Genomic DNA, 24,836 nt, shown 5'->3' with positions numbered 1-24,836 from the left:
AGCCTTTACAGGAAATCAACATACCAGCCCCAAACACATCTAAAGGCAAGGAAGTAGAGACCACAAAACAACCTACAATGTCAAAGCAGCAAGAAACTTCCAAAGAACAGGTCCAAATGCCAACTCCTCCAACTCAAACCAATGTAGAAGCACCTCCAAGTTTACAGGCTCCTATGAATGAGGAAAGAAATAAAAAGAGGGACAGGGAAACTACCACCCCAACCAGTGAACCTTCAGGACAGCCTGGGACAAAAAGGGAAAGACTGAATCCTCTTTCAGAGGAGGAAATTGTTGAAGAGACTATAGATAGTCAAAGAGAAGAAAGGATAGGTAGACAGCAAACTTTCCCATTGGTAGGAATATCCACTAGCTCACAGAGACAAGAGCTAGAAAGACAACAAAGTTCAGAGGTATCATCCCTCAGACCTCCAGGAAAAGAGGCCTCAGATATCAAGAAAATGTTCACAGAAATAAAGGCAAAGAATGGATCATTGAAGCTTCAAATTTACAATCAATATGTAAAAATGGCCCCCACAAATCAGCAAAGATTAATGTCAGCCTATGAAATTAAGGAAGGCATGATGATAATGAGCTACTTCAAGCCAAAGGTACAACAACCTCAATCAGCCGCAAATTATCTTAGAACAAACTTGGAGGTCTTGGCAAAGGATATCCATCCTTCGGATAAAATTGAATTGCACAAGCAAACTGGAGAAATGATCTATTCAACCTTGACTGGCAAAGCAATGATAGCACATAGGCTACAAAATTCTTTGGATAATACAACTGCCTAGCTAAACTTAGAAAAAGCCTCCTCTCAGGCTAAAGATAACAGAATAAAGTCATTAGAAGAAATGATCATTGGATTGGGACATGATCAGAAAGATGTGAAGGGCATAGAAGCATTAATCAAAAAGAAGGATGAAGATATTGCTGCCTTGAGGAAGTAGCTAACACTACCTCCTTCAAGGCATCCACAGACTGCTGAGGTTATAAAACAAAAATCTGAAGAAGAGATGATGGATCTACTCTTAAAACTCAATGAAAGATTGAATGAAACAGAGTAAGCATTAGAAAAATCACTGAAGGACAAGCAGGGAGAGTCGACTTCTCAGCCTCCTGAAGTAATACCAGTAGTCTCAATAGCAATCTCTTCTACACTTGGAACATCACTAGCTCCAAACATAGCAGCAACCACAGTAGAGGTCATAGGTACAGTGACAGCAGGAACAACTCAGGGTAGCAAGGCCAATTTAGGCACATAAGAGCTATTAAAGTCAATGGAAGACATCAAATTACAAGTTTCAAAATTAAAACAGGTAAAAGAACAATTTGCTAAGATGGAAAGAAACTATGATCTCTCAAAGATAAACGTTGCAGAAAAAACAAGGGAGATTAAAGCATTAGAAAATAAAGTGAAAACATTAGAAAAAGATCTCACTTTTGACAAGCCTCTAGCAGAAATCAAGAAAATTCTTTGGGCCAACATCACTCAATCCATAAATAATGTTTGGCCATCCATTCAAGTAATCTTTGAGAAAATTGATCTAGTGAAAGCAACAAAGGGAGAAATTCAAAAGAAAAAAGCATAATTAGGACAAATGCCTGATGAAGCCAACCGACTCATACATTTTTTGAATAACAAGAATAAGGAACAACTGGAAGAACTTGGCATCACAGATAGAACAGAAACCATTTTGGAAATCAAAAGGATGCTAGCCAATAAAACTTTGATGCAAAATCTACAAAGAAGATGTCATGATATGCAGGTAGAAATTAATGCTTTCATGGAGAAGTTTACTATTTTGTGGAATAAAGGGCTACCAAGTCCTTTAGTGATTAATGACAAATTAATGAAGCATAGAGATTATGTAGATAAATTGAATAAATATGCTGGTAATGAAGCTAGTTCATCAACAAGTGCATCGGGAACTTCAAGCTTTCCTGGGAAAAATTAACTTTTTAAGAAGATTCATACCTAATTTGGCTGAATTAATCAGATTACTGACTAATATGCTGAAAAAGGATTCCAAGGTTAAATGGATAGTAGAAGCTAAACAAGCATTTGAAGAAATCAAAATGGCCTTGAACAAAACACCAGTCCTTACAAGCCCAAAATTTGACAGAGACTTCATAATATTTTCATTTGCATCTAAACATACTATTGCTGCTATTTTACTACAGAAAGATGATCAAGGATGTGAAAACCCATAGCCTTCTTTAGTAAAGCACTTAGAGATGCACCGCTAAAATACCCAATCATGGAAAAACAGGCTTATGCACTTGTGAAAGCTATTAAAGACTTCAGAGTCTACATATTATACTCTCATATAATAGCCTATGTACCAAATGCTGTTGTCGAAGATATCCTGACCCAAGAGGGGATTGAAGGCAAGAGAGGTAAATGGATTGCTACTATATTAGAGTATGATATTGAAATAAAGCATACAAAGCTTATAAAAGGATAGAGATTGGCTAAACTCATGACTGAAACTAATTGCCAAGCCTTGGATATTAATGAATTGGATAACGAGCAGGAGATGGAGACTCCACAAATCATCCAGGCCTTCCTAGAATCATCTTGGTATGCTGATATATGTTATGTGTTATTAAACCTGCAGGCTCCTCCAGGGTTATCCAGAACAAAGAAAAGGTTTTTGAAAATGAAAGCTTCAAAGTTTTGTATTTTAGATGGTGCTCTTTTTTGGAAAAATCATGAAGGTGTTCTATTAAATTGTCTAATAAAAGATGAAGTTGACAAGGTACTCAAAGAATTTCATGTAGGGGACTGTGGTGGACATCTTTACTGGAAATCAACTGCAGACAAAATCCTAAGAGCTGGATTTTACTGGCCAACCTTGTTTGTTGATGTCAAAAAGTTTGTCACTGCTTGCCATAAATGTCAAATTTTTGAAGGCAAGAGGAAACTTTTACCTCTACCCCTTAGACCAATTTCCACTGAAAGACCATTCCAACAATGGGGTTTAGATTTTATTGGGGAAATCCATCCTCCCTCTTCTGGCCAACATAAATGGATCCTGACTGCCACAGACTATTTCACCAAGTGGATAGAAGCCATCCCTTGTAGACAAGCCAATGATACAGTGATCATACAATTCTTAGAAACTAATATCTTCTCTAGATTTTGCTGTCCTAAAAAAATCATAACTGGCAATGCTGTTGCTTTCAAATCCAAGAAAATAATAAGTTCCTTTCACAAGTACCACATCACATTAGGCCACTCCACAACCTATTACCCTCAAGATAATGGTCTAGCTGTGTCCTCCAATAAAAGTCTGATCAATATTATTAAGAAAATGTTGGAAGAGAACAAGAGAAATTGGCATAAGAAACTTATCAATGCACTATGGGTAGATAGATTAATTACCAAGAGATCCATTGGAACTAGTCCCTATGAGCTAGTCTATGGTATGGAGGCTGTATTTCCTTCCTCCTTGGGAATCCCTGTAATGAAATTACTGCAGGAGGCTCAGGTGGAACCAAATGTTATTTAAAGAAGAATAAATGAGACCATCCACTTGCAGCAGACTAGGGAAGAGGTATACCAAAGATCCCAAGTATTACAAGAAAAGCTCAAGAAGATATTTGATAAGAGGACCAAAGTAGAAGATTTTTACCTAGGGGACAAAGTTTTAAAATGGGACTCTAGAAGAGAAGACAAAGGAAAACATGGGAAGTTTGACTTCCTATGGAAGGGACCTTTTATTATCCAGGCTTCACAAGGCAACAACACTTACTTTCTGAAAAGCTTGGATGGTACAGAAGAAGAAGATGGACCAGTGAATGGTCAGATGCTAAAACACTATTTTGATCCAGTTTGTTGATATATCCACACGCTAACTTGTACATAGCGAAGTCCAATTTCTACAACTTTTTACAGCAATAAGAATAGGACTGAATGGGTAGAAAGTTTTGAGAAACAGTGAAGGAATTTTACTATTTTTGTTTTCAGCTCAAGAGAAATGTATATATGTTACATGCTCCTTTGTACAGTTTTGTTTACTTACAGCAAAGGAACATTTCAGAGTGCAGAAAGAATTGTACATAAGGCCATCTGACTTGTTATTCTTGACTTTTCGCCAGGAAAATCCATAATTAAGTGGATCCAGTGTTATGCTCCTATACCAATAGGTGTCATATTTCATGATTCACTTGATTAGCTCTGCAATATGTACATACCTTCTCTTGCTACAAAGGCTTTCCATATTCTTAAAGAATCAAAAAATTTAAAAAATGAAAAGAGGGTATACCCTAAAAGAAAAATCAAAGGGTAAAAAGAATAAGATGGTCAAAAAAAATAAAAGAAATGAACCCCAAATAAAAAGGACCAGGAAAGTGTGCAAGTCCAAATGCCACTACTATTTCACTTTCTGTAAACAAAGTATCACGTACAGCTTGTTGAACCTTTTTTCTACAGTTGATGAATGGCCAAATACCTCAATCTTGGCTAGTTCATGTCTGAATTTACTTGTTTTAGTGATAGAGAATAAAATCTGTCCAAACTGTTTAATCTTGGCAGATAAATAGTTAGGTAGAGAAACATAGGAGCTCAACTGTTTAAACTGAGCCCTTGGAAGAAATAAGGGCAGATTTAGGTAGGCTTACTATGTAAAGAAAATAAAATTGATGAGTGTTTTCTAGCCTAAATGCACCCATGGAAGAAGAAGAAAAAATGTTAGGTATAATAGGCTGGGTAGGCAGTTTTGGTGTTGCTAAAAGAAACTTGTGATTGATTTTGTCTCTCAGAATGATAATCTTACTATTATCACAAGTATTATGGCAGAAGCATGACTAACTCCCCCCAGGTTTCCCTAAAATCATTTGCTAACTTCCCTAGTGATATTAAGAACTGCTTAATATCACCAAACAACTCCTTCCATTCATTTCATTCATAAAAAGCCTAAGTAAAAGCCCTTTTACTTAAGAAAACGTACAAACATCACAAAAACTTCTTTTTTTTTTCCCTATAGCCTAATTTTATAACTTAGCGCTTGTTTTTACATCATTTCTCATATTAACTATTAACATTATAATATTAAATCCCTTGTAAATGTTCCCCTACCCATATTGTGTATATATCACATAAAAACCCCCCAATATTTAATATCCTGTCCCGGTCGAAATACGACCATAGTCTTAACATAATGAGGGATTAATAGTTCATTCGGAACCAGTTAATAACCTCCCCGCACTGTTTCGAAATTAACTAACCCCACGTTAATTAATTAGCAAATCACCCAGCCAACCAATAAACACTGCCCCGATATAGTTTATTAAAATATATTACATCGGGCCCCGCACATTAACTCTCCACTATCTTCGCAGAGCGCCAACTGTCCGATCGGCGCCCTCCCTTCGGACGACTAATATTCATATCACAATCTGCCTATCTGCTGCACTTTAACGCTCGAGATACTGGTGGTATTACAGCCCGTACCAGGATGCATGGTGCATTCTCGCGCTGCTCCCCTCCCCGCGTTCGAAACCAGTTAGGCCCATAAGCGGTGCGGGCCAAAACCACTTACCTCCCCCCCCACTCACCCTTCATGCTGACGTCACCGCCATGTCACCCTTTGCTACGCGACAAAGTGTCCCATCATGCTAACATCATCTGTTAATAAATGCCAAAAATTACCCGCCAACCCGTCATTTCGTTAAAAAGCGACGAAATGTCATTTTCACTGTAAAATTTCTTTGTTCATGCTCCCGTGCAAAATAACAACTGAAGCAACTGTACCTGCTTTCAACCACCACCCGGCCAAGGAAAACACCAGCAATGCACTCTGTACTCCGTTATCTGAGCTACAGTTGCTCAATTTTCATCCTCAGTCCAGGTATTTATCCGTTTTACTGGTAACCCTGTAAATTCCGCTTTTTCAGTGAAAATTCTACTTGTGAGAGCCAAATTCAAGAGGAGAGCAGTCTGTTTAGCCCATTAAAAGACTCCTAGACTTGTCGTTCTGTCCAATTTTCTACAAAAATCCCAGGTTCCAGTTTGAAACACAAGAACCAAACATGGAAGCCCCTGCAGCTCTGAATGTCGCGCTTGTAAATGCACCTCACAAAGAATTGAATTATCTACCTCTTGTAGACAAAGATTTCCAAATAAAGGACTTAACCACTAATTATAATCACCTTTAGGCCTTTTGGCAAATTAGGGATACTTATAAAAATAACTCTGACATTTTTGGACTATGGGAATCAAATATGCCCATGTACTTTCTTCTCTCAGTTCATATTTTCCCAGATATCATTCACCAATATGTGCCAATTATGACCCTGTCATTAGGGCAGTTATGTCACCTTCCCAAGCTGTCCTGTTTTCCATCACTGCTAAATCCATCAATGAGATGCTACATTTCCATTCCACTCCGCCTGTTGCTCCTCTTTCCATGGGATTTCTGCTAGAAAAAGCCTCTCAATTGCCTAACACAGAGATAATCGTATTGCCCAGATGTTCATGTCACCAAAGCATCAACCTAAAGGCCCTCCTCCTTATCTACAAGCTTTTTTCACTAAAACTGGTAGGCTTATTGTTGACATGATATCTTCAGTCTTGGGATTTAGAACAAGCGAATATGTAGATGATATAACCCGGTTCTGTTATCAATGTTCACTCCAGGACAACCCCCTACTGTCAAGTATGACTATGCCACCTTCATTGCAAACAAAATCCATGCTCAATTCATGAATTTGGAAAGGGAAGGAGTTTTTAAATACACATCTTTTATATACCATCTGTTGTTGTATTATCAGCCAGACAGCTTTCCATTTCCCATCAGAAAATTAGACTCAAAGGGAAATAGAAGGTCTGTGATCTTTTGGAGCTCAGTTTTCCACAATACCTATGAGTGCCCTTATACTTATAGTGAATTCATTGACCTGTTTGTACACCCAGCCTCAACTCTGTTGATAGGAGCTCCTCCTCCTAGGATCTCTGGTGATATGAAAAAGATTCTACAACTTTCTAAACAATACAGGGTAGGTGACTGGTACCTCTACCAAAATCACACAGAAATCAGAATGTATGGGTGTGAACTCTGCCCTTTTAAGTTGCCCAAATATGTGCCCATGAGGTTATTTGCATTAGAATACTTTAGGCAGATTATCAACGCAGACCTAACCCATTTTTGTAATGTAAAGAAGAAGGCTCAACTGAGAATCAAAAACCAGTTAGGCCCTTATGTTATCCATTCTAGGGAAGCCTGGAAAGATGCAGAACAGATCTTAGAAGACCACCTCAGATTGAAGAAGAGCTTTGGGTGGGTGCCATATGACCCTTGTAGTTTCATAAGTAACAAAAGGGTAAAGTACATGCTATCAGTGTATATACATCATAATATCCCAGAAATTGAGCAGTATGCAAATCAAGAAGAATGGGTAGAAGGGACCTTAGTTGAAGAAATCACTTAACAGGAAAAAAAGGAAAAAGCTATGAAAGATCTTGAAAAAACTCGACCTGGATTCTTTTGGATAGGTATCTTTCAAGCTGCCTCAACAATTATCTGTTGGAACATCCTCTGCTGGAACTTCTCAGTAGCTTGCACAGAGAACCAGCACATCAATCACAGGCACCTCAAAGCGCAAGGAAGTGGAAACTACAGAGTATCCAATAATGACCGATCAGCCAGGGGGTTCTAGAGAATAGGAACAAGTGAAAATTCCTCCGGCCCAATCTAAGGCAGCTGAAATCCCAGCTTTACAAACTCCTCTAAATGAGGAAAAAGGCAAGAAAACAGACAGAGAAGAAGCCACACCTATCAGCGGACCTGCTGAGAAATCGACAGCAAAGAGACAAAGATTGGATCCTCTGTCAGAAGAGGAAATAATTGAAGAAACAATAGACAGCCTAAGAGGTGAGAGGCTAGTCAACCAACAGACTTCCCCAGTGGTAGATACATCAATTAGATCACATAGGCAAGAGCTAGAATGGCAGCATAGTGTTGAAGTGTCATCTACCAGGCCACCAGGCAAACAGCCCTCTGACATCAAATGGACTTTCACAGAGATAAAGGCTAGGAATGATCCCGTGAGAATTGAAATTTATATTCAATACTTAAAAATGCCCCCCTAAACCCAGCAAAGATTGATGTCTGCCTATGACATCAAAGAAGGCAAAATTATCATGAGTTATTTTAAGCCAAAGGTACAACAACCTTGGTTTGCAGCAGATTATATCAGGACAAACTTAGAGGTCATAGCTAAATACATTCACCCCTTGGACCAGATTGAACTCCACAAACAGACTGGAGAAATGGTTTATTCTACACTGGCTGACAAAGCAATGTTGGCCCACCAGTTACAAAGTTCCTTAGACAACACAACAACTCAGTTAGATTGGGAAAAAGCTTCTTCTGTGGCCAAAGATAATAGAATCAAATCATTAGATGATATCATCATAGAACTAGGACATGACCCCAAAGATGCCAAGGGCATAAAAGCACTAATCAAGAAGAAGGAAGAATACATTGCTGCCCTAAGGAAACCGCTGAAGCTACCTCCTTCAAGACACCCTCAAACTGCAGAAATCATAAAGCAAAAATCAGAGGGGGACATGATGGACCTATTCATGAAACTCAATGAAAGATTAACTGATACAGAGCAGGCACTTGAAAAAGCATTAAAGGAGAAGCAGGGAGAGTCAACCTCCTAGCCACCTGAAGTAATTATTACAGTTACAAGTGCAGTCCCCTCAACAACTGGATCAATATTGGCTCCAAATGTCCCACCAGCCACAACAACAATAATCACAGGCACAACATTAGCAGTAGCAACACCAGGCAGCAGTACAGGTATGACCACAGAAGAGTTGATAAAAGCCATGGAAGAATTGAAACTCCAAGTGTCAGAGCTGAAGCAAGTAAAGGAGAAATTGGTAAAAGTAGAATAGAGTTATGATAAATCCAAAATTAATGTGGAAGAAAAAACAAGAGAGGTTAAAGCATTGCAGAATAAAGTCAAAACATTAGAAAAGGATCTCACTATGGAAAAGCCTCTAGCGAAAATCAAAGGAATCCTCTGGACCAACATCACTCAATCCCTAAGTGATGTTTGGCCATCTATCCAGGCAATTTATGAGCAGATTGAATTGGTGAATGCATCACATGGAGAAATTCAAAAAGAAAGAGCTTTATTAGGACAAATTCCTGATCAAGCCAACCGGCTCATTCATTTTTTGAATTATAGAAATAGAGAAAAGCTGGAACAGCTCGGCATCCCAGACAGAACAGGCACCATTTTGGATATCAAAAGAGTTCTAACCAAGAAAACTTTAATGCAGAATTTAGAAAAAGGATGCCAGGATATGCAAGTAGAAATCAATTCTTTCATGCAAAGATTTACAATTTTGCAAGATAAAGGGCTACCAAGTCTTTTGGGAAAAATGACAGGCTAATGAGACACACAAATTATGTAGATAAGTTGAATACATATGCTGTTGATCAGGTCAATTCATCAACAAGTGCTTCAGGAGAAAAAGCACCCTCCTTAGGCCAAAGTCTCTATGATAATCTGGAGAATTTATTTTATATTGAACATGAAGCAAAACATCTGTTTCAACTCCAGCCTAATTTTGTCAGATATATAGAAGCTGATGAAGAACTGAGGAAACTTTAGAGGCATAAATTGCCAGATCAACAATGGTGGGAAGGCATGTTAAGAATTTTGTAAAATTCTTTCAGATAAAGTGGAGATTTCGGGCTATTTTTCCATGATGAAATAAACAGAGTTAAATAAGGCTCAAGTGGGTCAAAGTATATTTGATCAAAGCCAAAGAAGGTCCAGCCAAGGTGGAATAGCCAGCACAGAGTATTAGTAGAAGACGGCCGTAAACCGACTTGCAGCACCTACCTCTGATACATACAATAAAGAAGGAGCGGCCAGCACAGCGTCAATTTATTGTTTCCCTATTTCCGAGACTGTTTGTCTCTATCTTTTGTAAAAAAGGAATTAATCACCACTAGATATTATTTTCTACCAGATATTTTGTAAGATATTTTGACATTTTTGTATAAATACCCCCCAAGACGAAGTATTTGGGGTTGGTGGATGTTCATAGTTTTGACTGTAATACTGAAATTTTTGGAATAAAAGGCCGTTGGAACATTGTTGTCAAGCTCACTAGATGAGGAATTGATGCTAAGACTTGTTACAAAATTCTTGAATCATTTGGTGGATCAATAAGTCCTTTCTGACTTGTGTTTTACAGTTTCTATGTTTATTATTTCACCTATGTTTCATGATCTCAATAGTAGAGAAAAGGAATAATTCAGAATTTGCTTAACTGCACTCTGTCTTCAATCTTTATTATTTTCTATGTTTTCTTCAGAATTAGTATAAACAGTGAATTCTTAATTGCTCTTGCTTCCCCTGCTTCTTTCATCTTGACTATTTGCTAAGGCAGTAATCAGCCATTTCCCTCTGTCAACCTGATGAAGGATTCTTAATTTCCCTTCACCCTTTGAATCCATTCCATTTGATTCCAGCCTATGAATTGTTCCATGTTTGATTACCTTGCTCTGTGATACCATCCTCTATTGAGAAACCAAATCCAGAAAGCCATCCTTCTTTTACTCAATCATGCCCAATGGACTAAAAACTGTTCAGTTTTACCTCAATGTTCTATTGAATCTTGCCATCCAAAACCTAAAAAAAACCTTTGTACTTCATAACTAGCCCAACACTTTTCAAAACAAAGCTAAATCATATAGAGAGAGCCCTCTCTAGATATAGATTGGCTAGAATCTGTATCTAAAAGATTGGTTTGTGGTTACCTCGACCGTATTCCCTTTCTTACAACTTTGGGGAACAACCTGAGTGATAACATCATTAGCGACTCCACTAGGGAACTGAATAATTGTTTGTTATTACTGTTTATTTCATAAGCAGAAGATGGAGCCTAAAGTTAGCCAGGTAGCCTTTGAAACTGCTTTTTTAATGCAATTGCAGAAATAAATAAATGATACTTTAGTCTATCTCCAGTCTAGCTTATGTATTGAACAATTGTCTCAAATACTTGATGAATTCCTTGTTTCAGTAGATCTTTAGGAAAGTTCATAATCCCCTCATCTAAAAATTCCTAAAAGATACTGTCAAGGTTGTATCCTTAAAACTATTTCAAGAAAAACCAAAAACATAATCAGAAACTGGCTCCAAAGAAGAAGATCCGTTACACTAGATCAAATCTGGATCCTAAACCCCCACCTGTCTTTGAAAATCCTAATCTGATTCCTAAAATCCTTAAAAGCCAAGAGAGCCAAGAACATTCTGCTAGTTCACACCTTGAAACACATCAGCAGAACCCTATCCAATCTGAGCTTACTCCTGGAAAAGCACCAATCCTTTCTGTCATTACTGTAGCTTCTCCTAGTTCACCATCAGCACTTCAAACCCTCCTTTCCACTCCTCCATCTACAACATACATTTCCACTGTTATCCCTACTCTTCCAGCTGTCACACTTATCTCTACAAACATGGAAAACTGTTATGCTCCCCTACAATTACCTGCAAATCCAGGGGCTATGCCTCAGGATTATCAAAGCAAAATCACCTATTTTGATGGTACTGGCACTTACACAGCTCAACAACATACTAAGAAAATGACAGACTATTTTGAAAACTATGAGATTGATGCTGATGATGTGAGAATGAAAGTATTTGTTCAAAGTTTAACTGGAGATGTTAGAACATGGTTTAGAGCACTCCCTGCAAACACTATCAATGACCCAGAAGCTCTTTATCAGACCTTCTTGAACAGATGGGAAAAGAAGAAAGATCCTCTCCACATTTTATCAGAATATGAAAACTTGAAGAGAGGCCCACAAGAAACTGTTCAAGATTACTGTACCAGATTTAATAATGTATACAATGTTATTCCTCAGAATCTCAAACCTCCTCCAAATTTGGCCTTAATCAAATTCCCTGATGCATTTGACTCTGATATGGCATATCAGCTTAGGGAAAGAGCTCCTTGAAGCTTAGAAGACATGCAGAGTATAGCTGTCAGTGTTGAGGCCAACCTGATTTCTAAACGAGCTCAAGCTAGAGTTGAAAGGAGGACGCCTTTCAAAGAAGAACCTACTACATTTGAACAAACATTAGATGCCATTATCAAAGGAATGGATAGACTAGGTGATAGAGTAGAGACAATTGAGAGGAAATCCCCTTGGGATGGTCAACCGAGCAACACTGGGAGAAATCCAAATTTCAGAAAAAACCAGAATTCTAATACTGGAAAGGTTGGGCCTGACCAAAACATTAGACCTCCATTTCAGGAAAATTATTCTGAAGCGTCAACTTCTAAGGAGCCAACAGAAGATACTCAAATTAACTTAATGCGTCTCAATACTGAGCAACAAATTTTCTTAACCCAAGAAGACCAAGAGGCTCACACTCTTAATCAATTCCAAATTCAATCAGGTGAGTCATTTGATTTTAAGGAGGGATATGACACAACCATCTATGAAGTCCACAAGCAATACAATCTGAGGAGTAGAAGGATAGATGTCCCTGAAACCAATAAATAGAAGGATACTAAGCGAACTAGCAAACCTACAATCAAGAACCCTCCTGTACAAGCCCCTCCTAAAACAACTCCTAACCCAAATCATCCAATAGTTGAAGATGTATCAGACAATCAACAACCTAACAGACAACCTTCCACTTCTACTCCTCCCAAAGGAAAGGTGGAAGAACCTCTAGAAATTGACATAGAAGCAACTTCAACCCATAACAACACTCCAGAAAAAGAGAAAGATAGAGAAAATACAACAGAAAAAGAAAATCTCACTGCCCAAAATGCAAAAATTCGAACAGAAAAACCTTTCAACGTTGAGACCGAAATAAGCAAATTAATGATAGCCATTCCATTGTCAGAATTGTCCAAGCAGGATGTCTACAGAGATCAAATTAGCAGATCACTTTAGATTTTGGAAAACAAAGATGTAGTAAATGTCCTTAATGACCAGCCTAAATTAATTTTTGGTTTTGAGGTAAACGAAAAATCAGTAGATGGAGGGGTTCCTTCTTTCTATGTAAGTCTGAACATTCTTGATAAAATACTTCATAATGCCATGTTTGATTCTGGTGCCTCTCATAACTTAATGCCTAAATCTGTAATGGAGAAGTTGGACCTAGATATCACCAGGCCATACAAAGACTTGTTCTCTTTTGATTCAAGCCAGGTCAGATGTCTAGGATTGATCAAAGATTTATGTGTATCATTAGTTCAATACCCTGCCAAGACCATCTTAATGGACGTGGTGGTAGCTGACATCCCACCAAAATATGGCATGTTGTTGTCTAGATCTTGGGGTGCAAAGCTCCAAGGATCTTTACAATTGGACATGTCCTATGCTACCATTTCAGTATTTGGTCAGCCAAAGAGATTGTATCGAGAAACTCTAATGAAATATGTGGTAAGTAGCCAGGAAAAACCCCAGAATTTTCCCATCTACTCCATGCATTCTGACATGGAATTCTTCATTCTATACAATGCTGAAGTTAATCCTGCAAATAATATCAAGGTTTTAGCACTTGAACAAGAAAAAGTTATAAACAAAAAGTCTAGTCTTCAAATTCAAGAAATTGTTGAGAACAATGATATATTAGACACTCGGGAGAAATTAGATGAAATTAAAGAAACCTGTCTTCCTATCAAGCAGATTACTGAAACTCCTGATACCAATTATAAACATGAAATTCTTTGGTACTTGGAATTTGATGGTTCAGTCAATAAATTAGGAGCAGGAGCAGGAATTTGGGTACACAATCTAGAAAATGATCATGCTGAAGGACATGCTTACAGGTTGAATTTTAGATGCACTAATAATATGGCTGAGTATGAAGCTCTGTTGCTAGGACTTAAATTGATCAAAAGTTTAGGGGAAATTAGGGTATCAGTTTTGGGAGACTCTGATTTAGTCATTCAACAGATAAAGGGAAATTTCCTCACAAGTGATCCAAGATTAAGATCTTACAGAGGAGCAGCAATTGAGATCCTCAATACATTTATGGAAACACAACTTGCCAAAATTCCAAGGAAACATAATTTACATGCTCACAGTTTGGAAACATTTGCCAGCACTTGTAAATTTCCATTTGAACCCAATCATCAGTTTACCGCTGATATTAAACACAGGCCAACCATACCTGGCAACGTAAAGAATTGGCAAGTGTTTAACAACGATACTCAGATTAACAATTTCTTGACCCTAAAGGAAGAGTTTTATAACACTAATATGGACACGGAAACTGTTGGAGAGGTTGATAAAATAGATAAAATTGAAACAGACATTGCAGCACAAACTCCAACACAAATACTTCACCCAACGAAATTTACCAGGGAAAAGCTGCAGGAGCTTAAAGAAATAGACATAGATGAGATTATTAAAGGGGAATATGAAGTTATTAATTTAAAAGACAATTATTTGCCCACAGGACTAACTCCTTTGGAAGATTTCTTTGATTCTAATGATATCCCAAAGAAACCCAAAATGAAGCCTCTAAATGCAGACAGAGAATACTGTAACATAGGAACTGAAGAAAATCTGAAAATGATAAAACTATCCCAAACTCTGCCCCTTGACCAAAAGCTTAAATATGTTGAATTGTTCAAGGAATTCTAGGATGTTTTTGCCTGGAGCTATGAAGATCTGAAATCTTATGACACCTTTATGATTCAACATACAATACCCCTCAAAGAAAATCAGAAGCCATTCAAGCAAAAACTCAGAAGGGTCAACCCTATACTACTCCCTTTAATTGAAAAAGAAGTCAAAAGAATGTATGAAGCTGGGATAATTGCCCCTATCAGATTTTCAGAATGGGTGTCTAATTTAGTGCCCACTAGGAAGAAAACAGGAGAAATTAGATTGTGTGTTGATTTAAGGAATGTAAATAAGGTTTCTTTGAAAGACCACTACCCCTTACCTAAGATGGACCACATTTTACAAAGGGTGGTAGGTGCCTCTAGAATTTCACTTTTGGATGGGTTCTCAAGCTTCAACCATATTTTAGTTCATCTTGATGATCAGGAAAATACTGCTTTTACAACCCCATGGGGAACTTTCAAATATGTGAAAATGCCATTTGGACTCAAGAATGCAGGGGCAACCTTCCAACGAGCAATGGACTTAGCTTTTGCAAAAGAAATTCATGATTTTCTAGTCGTATACCTAGATGATCTTACTGTGTTTTCCAAATTAGATCAGCAGCATTTAGATCATCTGAGACAAGTGTTTTTAACCTGCAGAAAGTATGGTATTTCCTTGAATCCTAAGACATCGTTGTTCGGTCTAGAGAAGGAAAACTGTTGGGCCACATAATCTCCAAAGATGGCATCAAAATTGATCCTGACAGAATAGAAGCCATTCTACAAATACCTCACCCCAGAAATATCAAAGAATTTCAAGCTTTCATGGGAAAAATTAACTTTTTAAGAAGATTCATACCTAATTTGGCTAAATTAATAAGATTACTGACTAATATGCTGAAAAAGGATTCCAAGGTTAAATGGACAGTAGAAGCTAAACAAGAATTTTAAGAAATCAAAATGGTCTTGACCAAAACACCAGTCCTTACAAGCCCAAAATTTGACAGAGGCTTCATAATATTTTCATTTGCATCTGAACATACTATTGCTACTATTTTACTACAAAAATATGATCAAGGATGTGAAAAACCCATAGCCTTCTTTAGTAAAGCACTTAGAGATGCACCGCTAAAATACCCAATCATGGAAAAACAGGCTTATGCACTTGTGAAAGCTATTAAAGACTTCAGAGTCTACATATTATACTCTCATATAATAGCCTATGTACCAAATGCTGTTGTCAAAGATATCCTGACCCAAGAGGGGATTGAAGGCAAGAGAGGTAAATGGATTGCTACTATATTAGAGTATGATATTGAAATAAAGCCTACAAAGCTTATAAAAGGACAGGGATTGGCTAAACTCATGACTGAAACTAATTGCCAAGCCCTGGATATTAATGAATTGGATAATGAGCAGGAGATGGCGACTCCACAAATCATCCAGGCCTTCCTAGAATCATCTTGGTATGCTGATATGTCTTATGTGTTATTAAATCTGCAGGCTCCTCCAGGGTTATCCAGAACAAAGAAAAGGTTTTTGAAAAATGAAAGCTTCAAAGTTTTGTATTTTAGATGGTGCTCTTTTTTGGAAAAATCATGAAGGTGTTCTATTAAATTGTCTAATAAAAGATGAAGTTGATAAGGTACTCAAAGAATTTCATGCAGGGGACTGTGGTGGACATCTTTACTGGAAATCAACTGTAGACAAAATCCTAAGGGCTGGATTTTACTGGCCAACCTTGTTTGCTGATGTCAAAAAGTTTGTCACTGCTTGCCATAAATGTCAAATTTTTGAAGGCAAGAGGAAACTTTTACCTCTACCCCTTAGACCAATTTCCACTGAAAGACCATTCCAACAATGGGGTTTAGATTTTATTGGGGAAATCCATCCTCCCTCTTTTGGCCAACATAAATGGATCCTGATTGCCACAGACTATTTCACCAAGTGGATAGAATCCATCCCTTGTAGACAAGCCAATGATACAGTGATCATAGAATTCTTAGAAACCAATATCTTGTCCAGATTTGGCTATCCTGAAAAAATCATAACTGACAATGCTGCTGCTTTCAAATCCAAGAAAATAATAAGTTTCTGTCACAAGTACCACATCACATTAGGCCACTCCACAGCCTATTACCCTCAAGGTAATGGTCTAGCTGAGTCCTCCAATAAAAGCTTGATCAATATTATTAAGAAAATATTGGAAGAGAACAAGAAAAATTGGCATAAGAAACTTATCAATGCACTATGGGCAGACAGATTAACTACAAAGAGATCCATTAAAATTAGTCCCTATGAGCTAGTCTATGGTATGGAGGCTGAATTTCCTTCCTCCTTGGGAATCCCTGTAATGAAATTACTACAGGAGGCTCAGGTGGAACCAAATTTTATTCAAAGAATAATAAATGAGACCATTCACTTGCAGCAGACTAGGGAAGAGGTATATGTTGGCATTATGAGACAAGTGTTGTCCTTGATGGCAAACCACACTGATGACAAATCATAGTGCAGAAGGTCAGCAGCAATGAGTTGATGATCAGACTATAAGAAGAATATAAAATTCATATACGTAGGTTCATTAAGCCCAAGTTGCGTATACATGCTGGTGCTCTATATACTACGTCGCATATACGCAGGTGAGCTATATACGAAGTCGCGTATACACGCAGTTTCATGAACAGAAAAGGGCGTGCATGTCGAGAAGCTTACTTTTGGTCCGTGGTAGTTAGTCCTCGGTACTTGAGCCTATGTTTTGGACCAAGGTATCTCGACAAGTGTGTTGATCCCAAGTATTAGGCTCTTGGTATTGTTTTACTATGGTTTTGGAGCGTGGTATTGAGCAAGGCCTAAGACTATAAAAGGAGAAGAAGATCATTAGGCAAGAGCACTAAAAAAGTATTGAATATCTGATGAAGAAAGAGATCTAGTATGCAGGTTCTGGGTTGATGATACATTGCTTGATCTGAGCTAAGGAGAGATCACACCAGTTGATGGAAGACTAGATCTAAGGATAGAACGGGATCAAATGGTTTGAAATGAACTATCGGTATATGGTTGATCACGCATATTTTTAGATCTGTATATGGACGCAATGTTATGTTCTGAGTATAACTGATATCTGGTACAGCTGCAAGTTATGAAAAATTATTTTTAGATCTGTACGCAGGTTGTCTTTGGTAAAAGCACGTGTATACGCGGATTGGTTTCATTAAAGCAGCGTATATCTTTTGAAGCTTAATTTTGGGTTGCAGATGGGTCGTGTTCTGGTGACTGGGCATTGATAGGGTTTCAGTGGTTCAGTGATTCAAAGATTGATGATGCTAGTATTGGTTGTTTTATGCTTCAATGATTTGTGAATGAATCGTGGTCTTTAGATTGTAATGTTGTGCTTCAGGAGTATCCAGTCTGAAAATTGATGAAAAGTGGTACCTGAAGGAAAGAAGATTGTAGGCCAGCACCTACGTACTAGTATCTTAGCTAGTACAAGAGCAAAAAGGGGGGTTGGAGCTCCCTTCCAGGAGAGTTTGGAAAACGAGAGAAGGTTGTAGCCTTCTGCAGGTTGTAGCCTGCGTACTGGTATAAGGCTGCACCAGTACAAAAGATTGTAAACTGAAGTTTCTTATTAAGGAAAGATAGAGACGACTTGCAGCAGGTGGTTTTCACCCACATTGGGTTTCCACCTTATATCATGGTGTTCATGTGTGCTTCTTGTGTGTGATGATCTATTCTGTTTACTGCACTTGCTTACTGTTCATATGGTTAATGAAGATATGATGCCTAACTAAAGACTCACATTTAATGGATTAACTGAATCATAAATATTTTGGATATACGCTAGTTGCTTTAGACACAGTAGCGTATACATGCGGGTTCACTCAATTGAAGTAGCGTATATGTATCTAAATATAGAAATGAAAAAGTTTTATTGATTTGATAATACTGATTCAACCCCCCCCCCCCGCCTCTCAGTATTATTTCCAACAATTGGTATCAGAGCAGGTCCTTTGATAGAAGCTTGATCGCTTGAAGGAGATCCGTGGAACAATGGGAAAGAAGCTTAAGAAGAAAGCTCATAAGAAGAAGAAGACATCTCAGAAGGACTATGACAGTGGGAGAATCGATTGGGGATTAGGTATAAGAAGCTCTTCAAATTCAGAATCAGATTCAGAATCATTATCAGGTATGAATGTGTTATCCTCTGATGTACCAGCTATATTTCCTTGTGAAAGAGATGGAAGTGACAGTGAAACTACTCAACTTGCTCTTATGGGTGAACAAGAAAGATATCAAATAGAGGCAGAATTTAACAGGCTGACAAAAAAAATTAGTGAACAAGAAAAGCTTCTGGACATAAAGAGTGGTGCCCTCAAAGAAGCTGTTACTAGACAAAAAGCTCATCAAAAGTCATGCAAGGATAAGTATCAAAAGTTGCAGGATGAAGCAACATCTCTAAGAAATGAAGTCATTGAAAAGAACACAACAATCAAGGAGCTCAGAGATCGATCCAGTTATTATGAAAGTCTTGAAGCCACGATCCTCTCACTAAAGGAAGAACTTGAAGAATCAAAGAAGCAGAATGAAGATCTACACCAAGCAATTGAAAAACAAGACAACGAAATCATCAGCTTAAAATCCCAGTTGGAAAGTGCCTTCAGAGCTTGTCAAATGCAGCAGGATTTGAATCAAGAACAGATTCTCAAACTAAGGGAACAAATGGAAGAAGGAAGGAAAGCTGAAGAAGATTTGAAAAGGCAATCTCTTGAAAAGGAAGAACAGCTTCAGGTTGAGGTAAATATCTTGAAAGGTAAATTAGAAGAAAAGGATAAGCTTTTACGATTTCAAGATAGCTCTAAAGTCCTGGATGATATTCTTAGTAGTCAAAGGTCTCCTGCTATCAAGACTGGTCTTGGTTTTCATGAAACTGCTGAAGGTGAATCTAGTTCACAAGGTGAGGCAAGGAACTCTAAAGCGAAATCTAAAATGATCAACAAGGAGATGAAAGGTCAACCCCATCAACAATCAAGGAGAGAGACTCGTCAAAGAAAATATTTTACTCCTCCTATGAATAATGTTGAATGTTTTGTATGTCATAATCTTGGACATGTTGCAGCTAGATGTAGAAGAAGAAGGGTTCAAGACCATCATGCAGAAAGATCATCACACTCAAGGTACTTTAATGGATATTGCTTTTCTTGCAATATGTTTGGCCACAAAGCTGCTGATTGCTACAGGAGGAATATGAAACATGTAAGATGTTATGCATGTAACAAGCTTGGACATATAGCAAAGAAATGCAGGAACAAAGGATGGACATCACACCAAAAGGAGAAAACCTCATCACACTTGAAGATATGGAGGAAGTACAGTCAGAAAGATGTGGCACAGCACAATGTACTGAGACACAGCACAGCACAAACATATCAGACTCAGGGGGAGCTGAAAGTGTAAAACTTCAGTGTCCTGAATCTCATACGCAAGTTCCTTAAAGCGAAGTCGCGTATATATGCGAGTTAGACACTGCAAAGTCGCGTATATGTCAGTTTGAGGAAAAGCAGTGGGGACAGGCTCAAAAAAAGGATCTGATATGATTTAGTCCATTATTTTCTCTATTGGTTAATAGTTACAGTCTGCTGAGGATGTGTGGAAATGTTTTTGTAAGATGTCTAGAAGTGTTTTGATCCTAACTTGAGGATGATGATGTCTTGATGCTTATTGCTGATATATGCATGATCAGATCTAACAGATGGCACTGGTTGAGGGGGAGCATATGCCTTTAATAATTCATTGTTGGCATTATGGTTAATAGTCCTTGGTGATGGCTAAATGATATATCTTGCAATGATGTGGTTATGAGTTGTCCATGATAAAATCTCATATGATTCTTGGGGTTACATAGTTGATGATCAGATCAGATTTATGGTTGATTCTTTGATGATGCATATATGGTGCTTACATGGTGATCTTCATAAGGATAAGGAGAAATGTTCCCAAGTAATGATACTTGGATCATGAAGAGCTTGATGTTGATGAAATGGCTATGGTGGTGTGACATCTATGTTCAGACATATCTGGTTACAGGTTGTTGAAATTGGTGTACGCGAGTTGGATAAGGAGTATCCGCGTATATACGCTTGTTTATGTGGATACAGTCGCGTATATAGGAAATCAGTGGGTCAAACTCAGAATAAGAAGATTCTGATATGGGTCTGACAGAGACCATCTGGCACAGGTTCAGGGGGAACAGATAATCTTCCAATGAAGCATTGTTGGCATTTGGATGCTTTTGGTTCTAGTTCACAACTGTTGTTGGTTTCAGGAGAAGGAGCACAGAAGGAAATCTTGGTTGCTGATCTAAAAGATGATTATCAGATGCTGCTGGTGACTTTCATAAGTCTTGGTCTAGATTTTCCGTCTCTATGTCATGTATCTCTTTTGTGATATCTCTTTCATGGTGTCAAGGTCATGTAACGGCCTATATTGGTTTCCCCACTATGCCTGGGATGATAGATGTGATTAGTTGTCATATGTAAATTTCTGATGTATCCCCACTTGGTTGGGTGGATGATCCCCACTTGGTTGGGTGATGGATGTATGTATTGAGTCTTTTGGTGATAGGAAGGTCTCTTATAATGTATAAGTCATGGTTCTTCTTGAAGAACATCTTTTTGCAGATCTTGCCTTCAGTCAGGAAGAGCATGAACATCACACTTCAGCAGTACATAGACTTGGCATGTACTCAGGGGGAGCATGGATAGATTGGTACACTTTGGCATATACAAAGGGGGAGCACATTTGGAGATTTCAGCAGGTACTCAGGGGGAGTATGGACAGCAGAATGTTTATCAAGGAAAGAGAATATCTTGGTCCACCCTTTGCCCTTGATGTCAAAGGGGGAGAGTGATTTGGTGTTGTTGCCATCAAGTCCAAAGGGGGAGATTGTTGGCATTATGATGCATGTATTGTACTTGATGGCAACCCTCTCATAGAAGAACATCTCACTTACATATAACTAGATCAATCTACAGATGTGACTAAATGCATGGGATGTAGGACAACTCAAAGGAACAAGACGATCAAGTTCTAAGTGTGACAAGTTAGCTTTGCCATCAAGTCCAAAGGGGGAGATTGTTGGCATTATGAGACAAGTGTTGTCCTTGATGGCAAACCACACTGATGACAAATCATAGTGCAGAAGGTCAGCAGCAAGGAGTTGATGATCAGACTATAAGAAGAAGAGAAAATTCATATACGTAGGTTCATTAAGCCCAAGTTGTGTATACACGCTGGTGCTCTATATACTACGTCGCGTATACGCAGGTGAGCTATATACGAAGTCGCGTATACACGCAGTTTCATGAACAGAAAAGGGCGTGCATGTCGAGAAGCTTACTTTTGGTCTGTGATAGTTAGTCCTCGGTACTTGAGCCTATGTTTTGGACCAAGGTATCTCGACAAGTGTGTTGATCCCAAGTATTAGGCTCTTGGTATTGTTTTACTATGGTTTTGGAGCGTGGTATTGAGCAAGGCCTAAGACTATAAAAGGAGAAGAAGATCATTAGGCAAGAGCACTAAAAAAGTCTTGAATATCTGATGAAGGAAGAGATCTAGTATGCAGGTTCTGGGTTGATGATACATTGCTTGATCTGAGCTAAGGAGAGATCACACCGGTTGATGGAAGACTAGATCTAAGGATAGAACGGGATCAAATGGTTTGAAATGAACTATCGGTATATGGTTGATCACGCATATTTTTAGATCTGTATATGGACGCAATGTTATGTTCTGAGTATAACTGATATCTGGTACAGCTGCAAGTTATGAAAAATTATTTTTAGATCTGTACGCAGGTTGTCTTTGGTAAAAGCGCGTGTATACGCGGATTGGTTTCATTAAAGCAGCGTATATCTTTTGAAGCTTAATTTTGGGTTGCAGATGGGTCTGACTGTTATTGAAGTTCTGTAGTCTGCTCTGTGTTCTGGTGACTGGGTATTGACAGGGTTTCAGTGGTTCAGTGATTCAAAGATTGATGATGCTAGTATTGGTTGTTTTATGCTTCAATGATTTGTGAATGAATCGTGGTCTTCAGATTGTAATGTTGTGCTTCAGGAGTATCCAGTCTGAAAATTGATGAAAAGTGGTACCTGAAGGAAAGAAGATTGTAGGCCAGCATCTACGTACTAGTATCTTATCTAGTACAAGAGCAAAAAGGGGGGTTGGAGCTCCCTTCCAGGAGAGTTTGGAAAACGAGAGAAGGTTGTAGCCTTCTGCAGGTTGTAGCCTGCGTACTAGTATAAGGCTGCACCAGTACAAAAGATTGTAAACTGAAGTTTCTTATTAAGGAAAGATAGAGACGACTTGCAGCAGGTGGTTTTCACCCACATTGGGTTTCCACCTTATATCATGGTGTTCATGTGTGCTTCTTGTGTGTGATGATCTATTCTGTTTACTGAACTTGCTTACTGTTCATATGGTTAATGAAGATCTGATGCCTAACTAAAGACTCACATTTAATGGATTAACTGAATCATAAATATTCTGGATATACGCTAGTTGATTTAGACACAGTAGCGTATACACGCGGGTTCACTCAATTGAAGTAGCGTATATGTATCTAAATATAGAAATGAAAATTTTTTATTGATCTGATAATACTGATTCACCCCCCCCCCCCCCCTCTCAGTATTATTTCCAACAGTATATCAAAGATCCCAAGTATTACAAGAAAAACTCAAGAAGATATTTGATAAGAGGACCAAAGCAGAAGATTTTTACTTAGGGGACAAAGTTTTAAAATGGGACTCTAGAAGAGAAGACAAAGGTAGACATGGGAAGTTTTACTTCCTATGGAAGGGACCTTTTATTATCGAGGCTTCATAAGGCAAAAATACTTACTTTCTGAAAAACCTGGATAGTACAAAAGCAGAAGATGGACCAGTGAATGGTCGAATGCTGAAACACTATTTTGATCCAATTTGTTGATATATCCGCACGCTAACTTGTACATAGCGAAGTCCAGTTTCTACAGCTTTTTACAACAATAAGAATAGGACTGAATGGGTGGAAAGTTTAGAGAAATAGTGAAAGAATTTTACTATTTTTGTTTTCAGCTCAAGAGAAATGTATATATGTTATATGCTCTTTTGTATAGTTTTGATTACTTACAGCAAAGGAACATTTCAGAGTGCAGCAAGAATTGTACATAAGGCCATCTGACCTGCTGTTCTTGACTTTTCGCCAGGAAAAGCCCTCCCCAAGTGGAGCCAGTGTTATGCTCCTATACCAATAGGTGTCATATTTCATGATTGACTTGATTAGCTCTACAATATGTACATGCCTTTTCTTGCTGCAAAGGTTTTCCATATTCTTAAAGAATCAAAAAATTTAAAAAATGAAAAGAGGGTATACCCTAAAAGAAAAATCAAAGGGTAAAAAGAATAAGATGGTCAAAAAAAAGAAAAGAAATGAACCCCAAATAAAAAGGACTAGGAAAGTGTGCAAGTCCAAATGCCACTACTATTTCATTTTCTATAAACAAAGTATCATGTATAGCTTGTTGAACCTTTTTTCTACATTTGATGAATGGCCAAACAACTCAATCTTGGCTAGTTCATGTCTGAATTTACTTGTTTTAGTGATAGAGAATAAAATCTGTCCAAACTGTTTAATCTTGGCAGATAAATAGTTAGGTAGAGAAGTAGAGGAGCTCAACTATTTAAATTGAGCCCTTGGAAGAAATAAGGGCAGATTTAGGTAGGCTTACTATGTAAAGAAAATAAAATTGATGAGTGTTTTCTAGCCTAAATGCACCCATGGAAGAAGAAGAAAAAATGTTAGGTATAATAGGCTGGGTAGGCAGTTTTGGTGTTGCTAAAAGAAACTTGTGATTGATTTTGTCTCTCAGAATGATAATCTTACTATTATCACAAGTATTATGGCAGAAGCATGACTAACTCCCCCCAGGTTTCCCTAAAATCATTTGCTAACTTCCCTAGTGATATTAAGAACTGCTTAATATCACCAAACAACTCCTTCCATTCATTTCATTCATAAAAAGCCTAAGTAAAAGCCCTTTTACTTAAGAAAATGTACAAACATCACAAAAACTTCTTTTTTTTTTTCCCTATAGCCTAATTTTATAACTTAGCGCTTGTTTTTACCTCATTTCTCATATTAACTATTAACATTATAATATTAAATCCCTTGTAAATGTTCCCCTACCCAT

Source organism: Pinus tabuliformis, chromosome 2_1, assembly GCF_031772625.1.
Source record: "Pinus tabuliformis cultivar Carrire ecotype Pingquan chromosome 2_1, CPIR1, whole genome shotgun sequence".
Taxonomy (NCBI): domain Eukaryota; kingdom Viridiplantae; phylum Streptophyta; class Pinopsida; order Pinales; family Pinaceae; genus Pinus; species Pinus tabuliformis.
This window is presented reverse-complemented; position numbering follows the sequence as displayed.